A 6,038-nucleotide genomic window follows, 5' to 3' on the forward strand; every position below is an offset into this window, starting at 1 on the left:
CGGCATTACGAGTGTATTTGAATAGAATAATACTTCATTGCCTTTCCAGGAATTTGTGTTACAGCAACAGAGCTTCTGATACATCAGAGAGATACAAATACGTAATATTTTTACACTTGTGTTGAGGTAGGCAAGTGGTTAAAGCGTTTGCTCGTCACGCCGATGGCCCGGGTTCGATTCCCCACATGGGTAGAATGTGTGAGGCCCATTTCTGGTGTCCCCCGCCGTGATATTGCTGGAATATTGCTAAAAGCGGCGCGTAGTAAACTATACTCACTCACACACTTATTTTAGAGGTTTAGTAACAAAACAATGCAGGATATTAGGGTTATACACGGATATGTTGTCATTCGGTAGTTATATTATTCACCTATGTGCACAGATAATATTTCAAACCGTACATTATAGCCTACATCACCAGACTAGTGTCCAGCCTAGATTATTTACAGACCGCCGCCATAGCTGGAATATTGCTGAGTGCGGCATAAAACTAAACTCACTCACTTATAGCCTATATACCCAAGGGGATATGGCGAGTTTCAATAAGCACTTTATCTCATCTACCGTTCGATATGACACCAGGTTCTAATTTCAATGAACGTGTCACCATATTGCCTGCAGGTATACCACAGACAGATGTCAATGTGATATAAGAGATATTCATCTCTCAATGAAAGTCCGACCGGGACGGACAATCACCTGTGAGGTGAGGTGAAATTGGGTTTTACGTCGTGCTTGAGAATATTTCGCCCATATGACGACGTGCATGCGTGTGTATGTGTATGTGCGGCTGCTTGTACTAGCCCAGACTAAAGCTGGTTTTATAGTGCTAGCCCACTGAGATACCATGCCGCAGTGAAGCATGAATACCCCACTCAGACACATTATACTGACTCTGAGCTGACCAGTCCTTGTTGTACCCATTAATGCCGAGCGCCAGGCAGGGACCAACAAGTACCATATTTTAACGTCTTTTGGTATGACGCCACCAAATTAGGGACCATGGGGACTTACATTACTTTGCTACCTGCATGGACCCTAGCTGGATTTATATCATCCCTTTGGCCGCTGGCGATTGAAGTCAAATTTAGCCAAAATTAAAATGACAAGAATACTACATTTAAAACAGCTGGTAAATTTAAATTTCCTTTGAATGTTTCGGGACTTACGTACCCTCTCAGGAGGGCATGTTTTTAGGTGTACGTAGGGCTAAAATGGATTGCATTGAATTGGCATAATGGGTCCTCACTGACAAAACCTGCAAGTAAATAACATAAATAATGATTTGATATAGAAATCTTTCAATGTTTCATCACAGGCATTGACACTACATGATATGGTATCCTTGAAGACATTCTCAGGTGCCCGCCCACCTGGTGCTACTAAAACAAATTAAAGATTTTAAAAAAAGATAAAACCGACCCACCTACCCTATTTTTAAAAAGCATGTAATAGGAAACGGATATATATGTATAATATTTTTGCCTAATGGAAAGACATGCAGTTTGTCTCAATTCTCTTGGCATCTTATATCACTGAAGGTACACTAGGGGCGGTGGGGTAGCCTAATGGTTAAATCGTTGGCTCGTCACGCCGAAGACCCGGGTTCGAATTCCCACATGGGTAAAATGTGTGAAGCCCATTTCTGGTGTCCCACGCCGTGATGTTGCTGAAATATTGCTAAAAGCGGCGTAAAACCAAACTCAGTCAGTCAGTCAGTCTGAAGGTAGACTAGTCTGTTTCACATGTCATCGGTTCCCAATTGTGCAGATCGATATTGTTGATCACAGGATTATCTGGTCCAGACTCGATTATATACAGACCTCCGTTATATAGCTGGAATATTGCTGAATGCGGCGTAAAACTCACTCACTCACTCACCGAAATGCATTATGTTCCCTTCTGCCCCTGCCTTGCCTTTCTGCACGTGTTGGTGAGACAAACCTTTGTGTTAAAGGATCCGGGATTAGATAAAGTCCCAAGTGACCTACGAGACCAACATAGTGAATGAGTATGGTTTTACGCCGCTTTTAGCAATATTTCAGCAGTATCATGTCGGCAGACACTTGAAACGGGCTTCATATATTATACCTTTATGGACAGTTGAACCCGTGTATTTGGCGTGACAAGCTAACGCTTTAACCTCTATTGGCAACCTACAGTCAGTAACATCGAGAGGCTTTGTCTAGACTGACTGACTTTGGATTACGTTATCATTATCTGTGCTTATCAGTGGTAACAAAATACAAGGTCATATAAAAAGGTGTCTCAAAATGTTTATGTGACTGTGAGCGAGTAGCGTTTTACACTGCAATATTCCCGCCGTGAGGGAAAAGGCAGAACTCGTCTTTCGTCATGTAGACAATTGATCCCGTCAAACCAGATCTTTCAGTCATATACCATCCTTTACTGCGTACCGCCCCAAGAAATGGTTGCGTCAGATGAACTCTCGACGAACTTTGACCCCAGATCTATATATAGAGATTATTGGCCGAGAGTCTTTTTCTGTATCGTAAATACATGTATATACACATCGGTGAAACAAAGTATACCCCTATGTTTGATGGTGGCTAAACATTAAAGGCGTGTTTGTTTTTGGACAAATGTTCATGGCTATACGTTCTTATGTCCGTCAATATCTTAATAATAAAATTGTATCACGAGAGTGAGTGAGTTTAGTTTTACGCCACACTCAGCACTATTCCAGCTATATGACGGCGGTCTGTAAATAATCGAGTCTGGACCAGACAATCCAGTCATCAACAGCATGAGCATCGATCTACGCAACTGGGAACCGATGACATGTGTCAACCAAGTCAGCGAGCACCCGATCCCGTTAGTCGCCCTTACAAGCATGGGTTCTGAAGATCAATTCTAATCCTGATCTCCACGGGTAGTATCACGCAGCGCATTCATCAAGTATGATACTTATTCTTTATTCTTACTTCTTTGAGTGGCCTTTTAGAAGCTGGAAGTAGATAGAACCAGCACAGGGCTTGTAACGCTAAAAGACCCCGTCAGTGACAGTATATACCTTGATGGCAGTTTTTAGCGTTACAAGCCCCTGTGAGAACAAGTATATATGGATGACAACAGAATTAAGGAAGGTACCATAAATATATACTTGTTCTATCTTTACTCTTAACAAAAAATATTGACTGTACGCAGACACATTAGTGTCTTTACCCTCTCTTTTTTGTTTGTAATTAATATTTTATTGCTGAATCCCTGTTGCAGGTGGGGACAAGGAGCCAGGGAATCCCTTGCCTTCATGGAGAAAAACAACAACACAATGAAGGATTCAGAGTTTTTGAATAAGGTACAACTGTCACACACACACATACATACATACCAAAACATGAATAGTGATAATAAGTCATCTATCTATAACTCCGTCCGAAACTTTCAATACAAATTACTTCACCGAATAATTTCAACTAAATCTTTCCTCTATAAGATCGGACAAAGTGATGATCAACGTTGTTCTTTTTGTGAACATGAAAATGAAACCATTGAACACTTATTTTACAAATGCTGTAAATCTCAGGTTCTAATTGACAGTTTTTTCAGTTAGTTCGACTGACTGACTGACTGAGTTTATTTTTACGCCGCTTTTAGCAATATTCCAGCGTTATCACGGCGGGGGACACCAGAAATAGGCTTCACACATTGTGCCCATGTGGGGAATCGAACCCGGGTCTTCGGCGTGACGAGCAAACGCTTTAACCACTAGGCTACCCCACCGCCCCAGTTGGTTCGAAAATGAAACCAGTCGTAGTGTTGATTTCAGTCTCTCTTCATTTCTTCTGGGTGACCCCAATGAAAGCATTCTTGTCAATAACCTATGCACTATCATGAAAACATACATCTACAAATGTAAATGCATGCTTAAACAGTTAAATTTTAACCATCTCCTACAAATTATAAAACTTATTATAATGTTGAAAAGTATATATTTGGTAAAGATAATGAAAATATTTGGAGAAAATGGTCTGGCTGTTTTACAGTTTAAACAACAGGTCTACCTCATCTTGTCCTCTCTCCAACCCTTTAACCCGTCCCTCCCCTTTCTCTCTCCCTCCTCTCCCTCTTGTCGCTTTTTTTCATATATTAAAAACAAAGAATTATCTTCCCAATTGCCTTAGCGATCCCATGACATTCCCCAGATCGGTGTCTAGATCTCCCAGGGACACATTCGTGGTCAAATGCAGCACGCGGGAGTGTATAAATGATTTCCATGTCAAATGGTGGCAGCAGTCCGGTGTTGAACTCACCTTCTGCTTGCTTTGTTACTATCAATGTATATATTGCTGTGTCTGTGTTACAGATTGTAAGTATCATTTCAATATGACTGTATATGATTCTTGGAAAATAAATATTATCTAAAAAAAAATAGAAAAAAAAAAGTGCATATCAAGTAAAGCTTAGATAGAATTATTTCACAACTTTCATTCATACATTCACACTTTACCAAGAGATGTGGCAGATATACCAACCATTATAATATAACATTATAAAAGATGGACATATCATAAAAATGTTACAGTATCAGATGTTTAATACATAGATTTCACACATATTTTAGGAACAATTGTTGAGTGAACCGCCCAGTATATAAAATACAGTGTCAAACGACTTTAGCCAGGCATGTTTGTAGGCACGTTTCGGAGGCACGCTGGAGACCCATATTGGAGCACATTGGGAAGGTCAGTCAATAGTTTCTTGAGAATGAAGGCATACAAAAAGTTTGAAAGTAGCTTCTACTAGACGACCTCTTGGATAGGATTTTGCATAGATAAAGCTATAGTACATGCATTTACGCCATGATATGATAAACCTTAAGGCTCCACGCACCGGTTTTTGGACAGGTGTCAGTTTCCCCTTGATCCAATTTCTTTTTACTTAAAAGAAAGAAGTCTAACAAGGAAAACGCTCATTCTATTCTGGGGCGGTGGGGTAGCCTAATGGTTAAAGCGTTCGCTCATCACGGTGAAGGCCCGGTTTGATTCCCACATGGGTACAATGTGTGAAGCCAGTTTCTGGTGTCCCCCGCCGTGATATAGCTGGAATATTGCTAAAAGCGGCGTAAAACCATACTCACTCACTCTAATCAACAAGGCAGTATGGGGAAGCCTAGCACTGTAGTTAAAGTTCCGCTCATCACGCTGGTGGCAGGGTTCAATTCCTCCCATGAATGCAGTGTGGGAAGCCAATTTTCTATTCCGCAGCGGGAGAAGTTGCTTGACGTTTTCACTGTAAAAGCCGTAAAATCACATTCACTCTGTCGCAGTCCACAACAATCATGAAACCAGCAAAATCCCAGGTTTCCAACCAGACAGCTAATCCTTGGGCCCGATCCACACACTGTTATCAGATAAAGGGTAAACTTGTCCTGATTTACTTTATCTGTAGGATAAACAATCGGATGAACAGAATGCACATTACCCTTGCTAGATAGGTTACATGAAAAGCATGGCGCCGTGACTGATGCACATTACCCTTGCTAGATAGGTTACATGAAAAGATATACGTACTGATGTACAACATGTTCTGCTCTAGGGTCCCGAACAACAAAGTGTTCGTATTGCTACGACATTCGTAAACCTATGATGAACCAGAGTTACGACAGGTTGTAACTTTAAGAACGCTTTGTGATTCGGGACCTTGTTGTTTAGCTGGTACATGACATTCGTTACGGACGCTTTGTGATTCGGGACCCTGTCGTTTTAGTTGGTATATGACATTCGTTACGACGGGACTCTGTTGTTTTACATGACATTCGTTAAGAACGCTTTGTGATTCGGGACCCTGTTGTTTAGTTGGTACATGACATTCGTTAGGAACGCTTTGTGATTCGGGACTCTGTTCGTTTAGCTGGTACATGACATTCGTTACGAACGCTTTGTGATTCGGGACCCTGTCGTTTAGCTGGTACATGACATTCGTTAAGAACGCTTTGTGATTCGGGACCCTGTTGTTTAGCTGGTACATGACATTCGTTAAGAACGCTTTGTGATTCGGGACCTGTTGTTTAGCTG

This window comes from Haliotis rubra, unplaced genomic scaffold (assembly GCF_003918875.1).
Source record: "Haliotis rubra isolate DU_JTF1 unplaced genomic scaffold, ASM391887v1 Scf240, whole genome shotgun sequence".
NCBI lineage: Eukaryota > Metazoa > Mollusca > Gastropoda > Lepetellida > Haliotidae > Haliotis > Haliotis rubra.